This window comes from Sphaerodactylus townsendi, linkage group LG02 (assembly GCF_021028975.2).
Source record: "Sphaerodactylus townsendi isolate TG3544 linkage group LG02, MPM_Stown_v2.3, whole genome shotgun sequence".
Taxonomy (NCBI): Eukaryota; Metazoa; Chordata; class Lepidosauria; order Squamata; family Sphaerodactylidae; genus Sphaerodactylus; species Sphaerodactylus townsendi.
The window spans coordinates 9593959-9606580 of NC_059426.1; the positions used below are offsets into that span (position 1 = coordinate 9593959).

At 47.9% G+C, this 12622-nt stretch overlaps 1 long non-coding RNA gene across 1 annotated transcript; it reads left to right on the plus strand.

Annotated features, from left to right (window-relative positions):
• The first annotated feature begins 2018 nt into the window (after positions 1-2018).
• LOC125427332 lies at positions 2019-11567 on the plus strand. Its single transcript, XR_007243668.1, has 4 exons — positions 2019-2184; positions 3815-4014; positions 6362-6415; positions 11480-11567. It is a non-coding gene; the product is annotated as an uncharacterized LOC125427332 (long non-coding RNA).
• The last annotated feature ends 1055 nt before the right edge of the window (positions 11568-12622 follow it).

Below are 12622 nucleotides of genomic sequence, written 5' to 3' on the forward strand. Positions count from 1 at the left end.
TCCTTCCTTCCTTCCTCCCTACCTACCTACCTACCTACCTCTCTCTCTCTCTCTCTCTCTCTCTCTCTATCTATCTATCTATCTATCTATCTATCTATCTATCTATCTATCTATCTATCTATCTATCTATCTATCTATCTATCTATCTATCTATCTATCTATCTATCTATCTATCTACTTCATTCATATTCCACTTTCCTCCCCCAAACTTTTAAAAAGTTTTTTTTAAAATTCCAGATAAGATAATCCTGTGTCCAAACTCCAAAGATACCCCAGGCTCAAAAAGGTTGCTGTACACAATGAGAATTCACACAGTATTGTCTGAAATACCTGAAGAAAGGGGCTCTAGTCCCCAAACCTCATACCAGAATTAAAACAGATGTCAACCTTTAAGGTGACTGTAATGCATTTACTGTTAAATCATATAACCAATTCATATAACTCACACATGAGGCTGAAGTCATAAGAAAGAGTATTTTATTAACAAACATACCCAGCAAAACTTAGATCCTTCTTGCATAAACCGTTTAAAACGTTTTGAGGCAGGAAATGAAACGTTTCCTTTAGGGAGTTCGGCATTGGGCTTTGCCCCCCATACATTCCAAAAAAAGTTTTATTTCTGGCCTGGGAATGTTTTATCTGAAAACACTTTTATAATGACTCGTGTGAAACGTTTTCAAAATGTCTTCCCTGGCTGTGCGGGCATATTTAAAATGTTTTCTCTGTCTCACTGTGTTTTCCATGCCTCTGTGCCATGCCTGAACTTTCCCCTTGGCCCAATTTTATCATCTTCCTGAGCTAACTCCGTTCCCCCTCGTCTCTTGCAAGTTCTGTGCATTTAAATATATGTGTGTGTATGTGTATATATATGTGTATATACATGTGTATATATATGTGTATATACATGTGTATATATATGTGTATATACATGTGTATATATATGTGTATATACACACATATATATTTGGTTAGATCTTTGAAGAATCAATCACACACAGCAACAGAGAATCTATCCATTGAGTCTTCAAAGCATTGATTCTACAAATAATCCAAAAGACAGAGAGGTGAATTGGGGTGAAAAATCATCGTTGACCCTATCCTAAAGTGGCCACTAGAGGGAAGCACGCACACATACAAGAGAGTTGCAGAAATTGCTAAGTCAACTTGTCAATGGCCCCTTCCGCACATGCAGAATAATGCACTTTCAGTCCACTTTCAATGCACTTTGCAGCTGGGTTTTACTGTGTGGATTAGCAAAAGCCACTTTCAAACAACTGTGAAAGTGAACTGAAAGTGCATTATTCTGCATGTGCAGAAGGGGCCAATAACTGAATGCTGAATCGTGCTATTGAAGCATTTGAGACGCGTCTTTTGTTTTCAAAACGGATTTATCTCTCTGGGATTCTTACTTGTTACAAAAGTTTCATGTCATCGCACAGCCTTTATTTAAATTACACCACCTGGTGGGTTGTTGTTGTTTGGGGGAGGGGGGTTAACCTGTGCATTAATATTGGACATTTTTAAAAATAAAAAAAAGCATACATTGAACATATAATGCTTTCAAATATAATAGAAGAACGTTTCCCCGGTGGAAATCAACGTTGTGGATAGATCATAGCAATACTTCATCTACCAGGTGCTCCAGATGTTCATGGACTACAATTCCCATCAGCCCCTGCCAGCATGGCCAATTGGGCGTGCCGGCAGGGGCTGATGGGAAGTGTAGTCCATGAACATCTGGAGAACCATAGATTGGCCACCCCTGCATTAAGCAAACCCAAACCGCAAAAACGGCTCTAAAAACCTCCTCCCGTTGCAAAAACTTCGCCTCTTTGCTCCCGCTCTATGGACAGCCCACCCCTTTGCATGCATATTATGGGCTGTCACGCCTTTCCTGGCTCGGAGGCTCCCTCCTTGCGACCGCCTTTTCCCTCTCTCGATTGCACGCGAAAACTGCCCGTCTCACGGCGGACCCAATGGCGATCCCGCGTGTCATCCAAGCGCCGGACATCGGAAGCTGGAGGAGGAAGCACGTGAGAACGCGCCGGCGCGGGTCGAATCGAGCACCGCGAGCCAAACCGGCTGCAGCCCAGACGCGTGTCTTTGCAGCCTCGTTACTTGGGAGCAAGATCCGCTCTGCTCAGTGGGAGGTTTCCAAGGATGACCTGCGCAGTCCAGGTCTAGGTATGTCTACTCGGAAGTAAAGCCCCCTGTTCCCAATGGGATTGCTTGACTCCTGCAGGATTGCAGCCCAGACTGGCGACGAAGGGGAAAACAAGCCTCTAGGGCAGGGGTCTTCAAACTATAGCCCTCCAGATGTTCATGGACTACAATTCCCATCAGCCCTGCCACTTAGCCATGCTGGCAGGGGTTGATGGGAATTGTAGTCCATGAACATCTGGAGGGCCATAGTTTGAAGACCCCTGCTCTAGGGTTTCGATGGGGTGGTGGAATCGGGACCCCCCCCCCCCGCTTTAAAGAGAAAAGATGAAATATTCAGATTCTTAGTTCTTTTCAGGGTTTTTGGGGGGACACACACACCAAAAGTGGGGTATTTATTAGTGTGTAGATCCAGGTAGTGCATGTGGGCTGATCTAATCTACTTTTTTATCCTGCCCTTCCTTTAAGGCGCTCAGATCAGTGAACGTGGCCGTTTGCACAACCACCCTGCGAGGTGGGTGAAGATGCGAGTTTGATTGATTGATTGATATTTAGATTATTCATCGTCTGCCTTTTTCACAGGGACAGATAATTCATAGAGGGTTGCTTCAGTCAATGGAACGGGATGTTCAGTAGCCAATGCTCTTGGATTTTAGAAGTCTGGAATCACTGGTAAGAACCCGAGTGTAGCATAAATGGTCACGCGAACACATTAAACCAGTGATGGCGAACCTTTTCGAGACCGAGTGCCCAAATTGCAACCCAAAACCCACTTATTTATCGCAAAGTGCCGACACGGCCATTTAACCTGAATATTGAGGTTTTACTTTAGAAAAAATGGTCGGCTCCGAGGCGTGCGTTACTCAGGCGTAAGCTTGGTGGTAGTTCACCAATGGGTTTACTCAGAAGCAAGCCCCATTGCCAGCAACCGAGCTTACTCCCAGGTAAAGAATCGTGCTTTAGTTCTTCACATGAAAATCAGTGGGGTTTAACAGCGCTTAACAGGGTTACCTACACTACTTCTCCAAAACTAGGTCTTAGGTTTAATGCTAATAATCGAGCCCAGTGGCCCAGGCCAGCCTAGATGTGGGGGGGGGCACTCTGTTTGCTCGTGCCCACAGAGAGGGCTCTGAGTGCCACCTCTGGCACCCGTGCCATAGGTTCGCCACCACTGCATTAAACCGTACAGCAATTGCCTAAGATAGCAGATATAGCGTTATTAAAAAAAGATATTTTAAGTGGTCTTCTATGTTGCGTTCATTGCGTTAAGCAAATCCAGGCTGCAAAGCAAAAATGTTTCATTGCATTAAGCAAACTGAAGCTGTTATACAAAAATAAGACAATATAGTTTTTCTTTGAATGCTGTGTATCAATAGGATCCTACTTAACAGTGGTCAGTGCACGGCAGTACAGATTAGCATATGTTTCATAGCGGTATGAGGATTTGATTCCGGGTCTCTTAGATCCTGTTCCAGCACTAATTTGCCCCTCGTCTGGATGTACCCCTCCCATGAAATCCCAAAATCTGCTACTTAATGCAGACATTTGAATGTTTTAATTTTATTCCCCGACAGGCAGTGCGTTGGGGGAAATTACAATTGGTGGGGTGTGTGTGTGTTTTGTTTTTTAGCTTTCATTTTTGCTTTTCTGGCAGCCGGCTAGTTTCGTGGAGCTTCAAAACTGACTGAAGGAACGGAGGCAGATCGCCCTGGCTGGAAGGAAAGACCCGTACGGCAGCTTTCGGCCTGTTGACCGCAGGATCTAGATCAGGCAACCCAAATGTCTGGCCGGGTGCCCCAAGAAGAAGAGGGGAACAGCGTGAAGAGCCAAGAGAAAGAGGAGCTGAATCAGAAGGTGGGTGAGAAAGCTGCATGTGAAATCGGCCTAGGCCCGGGCGTGATGAACAGCTCAGTCCTGGAGGTAAGTCCTGAGGACTTACTTCTGAGGAAGCCTGTTATGAGGTTTTAAGAACATAAGAACAAGCCTGCTGGATCAGACCAGAGTCCATCTAGTCCAGCTCTCTGCTACTCGCAGTGGCCCACCAGGTGCCTTTGGGAGCTCACATGCAGGAGGTGAAAGCAATGGCCTTCTGTGGCTTCTGCTCCCGATCACCTGGTCTGTTAAGGCATTTGCAATCTCAGATCAAAGAGGATCAAGATTGGTAGCCAGAGATCCACTTCTCCTCCATAAATCTGTCCAAGCCCTTTTAAAAGCTATCCAGGTTAGTGGCCATCACCACCTCCCGTGGCAGCATATTCCAAACACCAATCACACGTTGCGTGAAGAAGTGTTTCCTTTTATTAGTCCTAATTCTTCCCCCCAGCATTTTCAATGAATGCCCCCTGGTTCAGGTATTGTGAGAAAGAGAGAAAAATTTCTCTCTGTCAACATTTTCTACCCCATGCATATTTTATAGACTCCCTCCTCAGACGTCTCCTCTCCAAACTAAAGAGTCCCAAACGCTGCAGCCGCTCCTCATAGGGAAGGTGCTCCAGTCCCTCAATCATCCTCGTTGCCCTTCTCTGCACTTTTTCTATCTTTTCAATATCCTGGAGATATTGGCAACAACCTGGAGAAAAGGAACCCCACACTCTGAATGGGGGGCCACGGAAGTTTTGCATAGCGTGGAAGTAAATCACTTGGTAAATAACATCCTCGTCAGCCTCTATCGGAGGGACAGGACTTGTTTCTCCAGGTCTGTTGGTAACTGTGCTTGTTCTACCAGAGCATTTGTTCAGCGTCCTGGGTGTCTTTGGCAAACAGTGAGGTCATGGCCAATTGCAGAGATGTTGTCCCCTCCCGACATAGAGTTGCACATGTGCAAACCTAGAAAACAGAACCACAGAACTGGGAAAGACCACCAGGGTCTAATCTAATGGTGGGGGCGGGGTGAACCAGGGTCCACCCCGCCCCCACCATACAGGAACACACAATCAAAGCACTCCGGACAATTGACCGTCCAGGCTCTGTTTAAAAGCCTCCAATTGTCAAACAGTCCTTACTGTCAGGAAGTTCTTCCTACCATTTAAGTGGAATCTCTTTAGGAGCAGCAGTGGCGTAGTAATTAAGAGCAGGTGCACTCTAATCTGGAGGAAGCGGGTTTGGTTCCCTGCTCTGCCGCTTGAGCTATTTGGGGAATTCAGATTAGCACTCCAACATATGCCAGCTGGGCGAACCTGGGCTAGTCACAGTTCTTCGGAGCTCTCTCAGCCCCACCTACCTCAAAGGGTGTGTGTTGTGAGGGGGGAAGGGAAAGGAGTTTGTAAGCCCCTTTGAGTCTCCTTACAGGAGTGAAAGGGGGGATATAAATCCAAACTCTTCTTCTTTTCCTGCACTTTGAATCCATTACTTCTGGTCCTAGTCTCTGGAGCAGCAGAAAACAAGCTTGCTCCCTCACCAATATGACATTCAAGGAGCAGCAGTGGCGTAGGAGGTTAAGAGCTCGTGTATCTAATCTGGAGGAACCGGGTTTGATTCCCAGCTCTGCCGTCTGAGCTGTGGAGGCTTATCTGGGGAATTCAGATTAGCCTGTGCACTCCCACACACGCCAGCTGGGTGACCTTGGGCTAGTCACAGCCCTTCTGAGCTCTCTCAGCCCCACCCACCTCACAGGGTGTTTGTTGTGAGGGGGGAAGGGCAAGGAGATTGTCAGCCCCTTTGAGTCTCCTGCAGGAGAGAAAGGGGGGATATAAATCCAAACTCCTCCTCCTCCTCCTCCTCCTCCTCCTCCTCCTCTTCTTCTTCTTCTTCTTCTTCTTCTTCTTCTTCAAATGTTGAAGCATGGCCCTTCACCCCTTCACCTTCTTTTCTCCAGACTAAACGTACCCAGCTCCCTAAATCTCTCCTCACAGAGCATGGAATCCAGACCTTTTATCCTTTTGGTCGCTCTCTTTTGGACCCATTCCAGCTTATCAATATTCTTCCTTGTATTGTGATGCCCAGAACTGGACCCAGTATTCCTGGTGAAGTCTGTGCAGAATCCAGAAGTACTATTACATCCCTCAATCTAGACACTATAGTCCTATTGATGCAGCTCAGAATTGTACTGGCTTTCTTGGTTGCTGCATCACACTGCTGGCTCATGCTCAGCTTGTGGTCCACTAACACTCCCAGATTTCTTTCACATGTACTGTTTTCAAGCCAGATGTTGCCCAGAAGAGAAAGGTGTCGTATAAATCCAAATTCTTCTTCCCTCCTGCAGATTAGGGAGCAGAAAGTCGTCGTCGATGAACTTTCCAACTTGAAGAAAAACCGGGTAAGTAACTGCCAGGTTGCTTTGGAAAGATGGCTTCTTGGGAAATATTTTTCCTGTGTTTTTTCCCCCTTGGCTTTCCTTGGAGCAGCAGTGGCGTAGTGATTAAGAGCAGGTGTACTCTAATCTGGAGGAACCCGGTTTGATTCCCCGCTCTGCCGCTTGAGCTGTGGAGGCTTATCTGGGGAATTCAGATTAGCCTGTGCACTCCCACACACGCCAGCTGGGTGACCTTGGGCTAGTCACAGTTCTTCGGAGCTCTCTCAGCCCCACCTACCTCACAGGGTGTTTATTGTGAGGGAGGAAGGGCAAGGAGATTGCAAGCCCCTTTGAATCTCCTGCAGGAGAGAAAGGGGGATATAAATCCATACTCCTACTCCTCCTCCTCTTCTTCTTCCTCTTCTTCTTCAAATATATCTCAATCTAAAACAATAGCTAAAACAAGGAGCAGCAGTGGCGTAGTGGTTAAGAGCAGGTGTACTCTAATCTGGAGGAACCGGGTTTGATTCCCCGCTCTGCCGCTTGAGCTGTGGAGGCTTATCTGGGGAATTCAGATTAGCCTGTGCACTCCCACACACGCCAGCGGGGTGACCTTGGGCTAGTCACAGCTTTTCGGAGCTCTCAGCCCCACCTACCTCACAGGGTGTTTGTTGTGGGGGTGGGGAGGGAAAGGAGTTTGTAAGCCCCTTTGTGTCTCCTTACAGGAGAGAAAGGGGGGATATAAATCCAACTCTTCTTCTTCGTGGATAGACATAGGAAAAAAATGGGGAAATGTGAAGAAACGGACAAGTTACAGCGACACTCAGTTTCAGGCATCGCAGCTGCAGTTTGCACAATGGATTTGTGCATCTGTCGCTTGGCATGCTTAGGCATTAGATGCACATGATCTCAGCAAGTGTTTTTAGAAAGTGTGTGGGGTTTTTAGAAAGTGTGTGCCACCCCTCCCTCCCTCCCCTCCCTTGCATGCCACCCCTCCCCCCACTAGGGTGGGTGGGCCATGTCCAGGTGCCGAGTCCCCTCCCCTTTCTTGCATGCCACCCCGCACTCACTCCCCTCCCTTGCATGCCACCCCTCCCCCCACTAGGGTGGGTGGGCCATGTCCAGGTGCCGGGTCCCCTCCCCTCCCTTGCATGCCACCCCTCACTCACTCCCCTCCCTTGCATGCCACACCTCCCCTACTAGGGTGGGTGGGCCATGTCCAGGTGCCGGGTCCCCTCCCCTCCCTTGCATGCCACCCCTCACTCACTCCCCTCCCTTGCATGCCACACCTCCCCTACTAGGGTGGGTGGGCCATGTCCAGGTGCCGGGTCCCCTCCCCTCCCTTGCATGCCACCCCTCCCTCCCTCCCCTCCCTTGCATGCCACCCCTCCCCCCACTAGGGTGGGTGGGCCATGTCCAGGTGCCGGGTCCCCTCCCCTCCCTTGCATGCCACCCCTCACTCACTCCCCTCCCTTGCATGCCACACCTCCCCTACTAGGGTGGGTGGGCCATGTCCAGGTGCCGGGTCCCCTCCCCTCCCTTGCATGCCACCCCTCACTCACTCCCCTCCCTTGCATGCCACACCTCCCCTACTAGGGTGGGTGGGCCATGTCCAGATGCTGGGTCCCCTACCCTACCCTCCCTTGCATGCCACCCCTCCCCCCACTAGGGTGGGTGGGCCATGTCCAGGTGCCGGGTCCCCTCCCCTCCCTTGCATGCCACCCCTCACTCACTCCCCTCCCTTGCATGCCACACCTCCCCCACTAGGGTGGGTGGGCCATGTCCAGGTGCCGGGTCCCCTCCCCGCCCTTGCATGCCACCCCTCCCCCCACTAGGGTGGGCCATGTCCAGGTGCCGGGTCCCCTCCCCGCCCTTGCATGCCACCCCCTCCCATCCCTCCCTTGCATGCCACCCCTCCCTCCCCCTCCACCGCCTCCCCCTCCCCCTCCTATAGAGAGTCTCAAAGCCCCTGTTGCCCTTCCCTCTGAGGAGGCAGAAAAGACTGCCGTCTATCGGCCTGGGCGTAATTCTCAGTGGCTTCAAAGAGTGACCTGTACAACTCTCACGAATTCAGCCTGATTTAGAAACCTTTTTGCGAGGCAGAAATGCAAAACAGAAGCTCACATGGGACCCCGGAATCTTTTAAACGGCGCCTGGAATCATGCATGCGTCTTCTGACACCACTGTCACACGTCACGTAAAGCTTGGGTACACAAGTTGTTCAGTTCCCTCACCTGAGCAGTACGCTCTGTGTGTCTTTAGTGCCATCGAGCTGATATTTGGCGATCCCATAGAGCAGTATTTCCAACCTGGGACATACGTACTCCCAAGGGTACGCACCAGAACATTTGGGGGTACGTGAAAAAAATTACTTATCGTATATACTCATGTATAAGTCGAGTTTTTCAGCACATTTTTTGTGCTGAAAAAGCCCCCCTTAACTTATACACGAGTGAGGTGTATTTTAAAAAATATTTTAGGGTTTTTACTTTGTCGGCCGCCAGGGGGTGCAATTTTTAGGCTAGCGGCACCAAAATTGCAGGGCATCATCAGGTGACACTCCTGATGATACCAGCCAAGTTTGGTAAAGTTTGGTTCAGGGGGTCCAAAGTTATGGACCCTCAAAGGGGGTGCCCACATTCCCCATTGTTTCCAATGGAAGCTAATAGTAGATGGGGCTACCCTTTTGAGAGTCCATAACTTTGGACCCCCTGAACTAAACTTCACTAAACCTGGGTGGTATCATCAGGAGGGTCTCCTATACTCTGAAATGTTGGTACTGCTAACATAAACAGTTATTGTTCAGACCAAAGTTTTGGTTTTGACCTTTAAAGCCATTCGCGGCCTTGGCCCTGCATATCTAAGGGACCGTCTCTCCCTATATCGCCCTTCTAGGCCCCTCCGTTCATCGGAGGTGGACTCCATTGGTGATCCTCCCTTGGCCTCAAGGCGATCCGCCGTTGGTTTCTACAAGGGCCAGGGGCTTTTACGGCTCTGGCCCCTACCTGGTGGAACAGGCTTCCAGGTGAGATCAGGGCCCTGCGGGATTTACAAAGTTTCCGCAGGGCCTGTAAAACGGACCTGTTCCGCCAGGCGTTTGGTCAGCCGGGATGATGTCAACTGCAATAAAAAGCAAACATCTGGCCTCCCATGGGTTCATAAAAGGGGGAATAGAATAACTGAAGCCATCTCTAGTCTAATATTTTATGTATTTTAATTAACTTATATATATGATGTTTTAACTTTTTATTTTGTTGGAAACCGCCCTGAGCCTTCGGGGAGGGCGGTATACAAATACAATGAATAAATAAATAAATAAATAAATATTGTTCTTGTTGACCGTCTTTTCCACTTACAGAGCTAGTTTACTGTTTTTCTTTGAAATAAACATTCAAAAACATTTAACCTACTGATGCCTCAATTAATGTAATTTTATTGGTATCTATTTTTATTTTTGAAATTTGCCAGCAGCTGCTGCATTTCCCACCCTCGACTTATACGCGAGTCAATATGTTTTCCCAGTTCTTTGTGGTAAAATTAGGTGCCTCGACTTATATGCGGGTCGACTTATACACGAGTATATACGGTAACGGTTTGCTAACATGAGAGTGCAAATGGGTTGCCAAGGGGTACTTGAGTGAAAAAAGATTGAGAACCACTACCATAGAGTTTTAAGGGGAAGAGAGGTTCAGAAGTGGTTTGTCGTTGCTTTAGTGTAGCAATCCTGGATTTGTGGTCTCTGTGACAGGCCTTTCCGGGCTGCTGGGAAGAGATGCGTAGCCTCCAATCATTTTTGGGATCTTGATTTTTCTTAAACTCAAAACCATCTCCTCATTTGCCCAATGTCCTAATGATAACAAGTGTAAAGGCTTTGGGTTTGCTGCCGTGAGGTATGTTTTGGGGTGTGTGAGGAGATGGCTGAAGCGGGATTAGCATATAAACAGAGAATGTTTATTTATTTACAGGTTGGTTTAAAAGAACGGATCAACAGCACGGGTCTCCACATAGACAAACCTGGCTGAGAAACATAGATTTAGATTAGTTGTGGCTTCAGAGGGAATGTTCTCTTTGCCTTTGCTGACTAGCCACTAGATTGGATTCCACTCACACCAGCCTACCCTTTTCAGACTAAATTGTACAAAGTCAGCTCATCACCAGAGACAGGCCTAGAAGAAGAAGAAGAGTTTGGATTTATATCCCCCCTTTCTCTCCTGCAGGAGACTCAAAGAGGCTTACAATCTCCTTGCCCTTCCCCCCTCACAACAAACACCCTGTGAGGTGGGTGGGGCTGAGAGAGCTCCGAGAAGCTGTGACTAGCCCAAGGTCACCCAGCTGGCGTGTGTGGGAGTGCACAGGCTAATCTGAATTCCCCTGATAAGCCTCCAGAGCTCAAGCGGCAGAGCTGGGAATCAAACCCAGTTCCTCCAGATTAGATACACGAGCCTACCCATCAAGCACTCTCTTTTCTCCCAGTGGTAGAGCTAAACCACACTCGGCCACGCTGCCATGCCGAGCTACCCTTTACTCTGTCTGCTCTTTTTCCTGAGGGGGGAGGGAGTGGTGGGGAGAGGGGGCCCGTCATCCGGTCTTGGCCCACCCAACCTAGGTGGAAAGGGAGGGAGAAGGGGGCCTGGCATCTGGTTGTGGCTCACCCTACTGACATGTATAGCTTTAAAAGGGGCTTGGACAGATTTATGGAGGAGAAGTCGATCTATGGCTACCAATCTTGATCCTCCTTGATCTCAGATTGCAAATGCCTTAGCAGACCAGGTGCTCAGGAGCAGCAGCAGCAGCAGCAGCAGCAGAAGGCCATTGCTTTCACCTCCTGCACGTGAGCTCCCAAAGGCACCTGGTGGGCCACTGCGAGTAGCAGAGTGCTGGACTAGATGGACTCTGGTCTGATCCAGCTGGCTCTTTCTTATGTTCTTGTGTGTACAGCTTGATAAGACAAACCGAAACAGAGCACATTCTTATTTAATAAAGTGATTGCAGAGGAATTGTTGAATTCTGATACAGCCGGATATTTTTTCCTCTTTGACTTTAATCTTCAAGGAAGACATTTAAGCCTTGTTTCTTCTTATCTTGCAGAAAGTGTACAAACAGCAGCCCAACAGCTACATATATTTCCTAGCGGACAGGACCCAAACGCTTTCAGAAAGTAAAAGTAGGTTCCCGTGACTTATTTAATGTGTATTGGGTGTGACGTTTGCCTGATTTTTAAGTCACTCCCTTTGGGAAAGCACGTTCACTTGTTCTGCGTTCGTGTCTTGTGTTCTGTGGTTGCTGGTATTTGTGCTGAATGACTTTTTAAAATAATAACGTTCTAATTTATACTGTAGTATATTTCATTTCATTTCATTTTGACCTTTAATGGCATATAAATTATTAGCATATTTCCATTTAAAAGAGAAAACTTTTAAAACATTTAAATACGGGTGTTTAAAATGCTTTCCAAGAATTTAGCCACTGCTCAAGGTGATCGATGGATTACAGTCACTTAGCAGAAAGCGAGTGGCCTGGAACTTGGAGTGCTCAAGTCTTGGAAGCAGCAGAGGGTGAATTAAAATCATGCGCAGGTTACTGTGAAGACAGCATTCCAGAAGGATATGAGTTATGGTTTCTATAGATCCACATCCGCAACGGCATAGTCTCTGATGTTTAGGGATCTGGAGGTATCTCCCTGAGGTTTCCACTGATGGGAAAATATTGAGGCGTGCTAGCATGAATGCACGACGTTGGTTAATGGATAACAGAGATGAGAGATATTTAGCTCTTGCTCTGTAACTTGGTTGTATTCCGAGGTACTGTAGTATATGCTTTCATGGGATTGAGTCAGGTTCTCAGTGTTGTGCTACAATAACCAGGCCACCTGACTAAGACTTAGTATATTGTGCATTTCCTGGGGACCAGATTCATGTGACCTTTGTGCTACACAGACATACTGCTGGGATAGTGAATCGTCCTTTACTCTGTCTCAGAAAAAGATGTTAGTATGGGCAGTTGAGGGGCAGTGGTCGAGAGAATTGTATGCTTCCGCATTAGAATATAGTCCCAAATAAATATGAGAATTATCATTCGTTTTTACACTGCTTTTGTCAAAACCACTATTTTGTGCATTTGGCCATGCCGGCAGGGGCTGATGGGAATTGTAGTCCGTGAACATCTGAAGCGCCAGAGTTGGACACCTCTGCCTTAGAAGAACAAAGCTAAAAGGCTTGGAGAAGCCTCCTG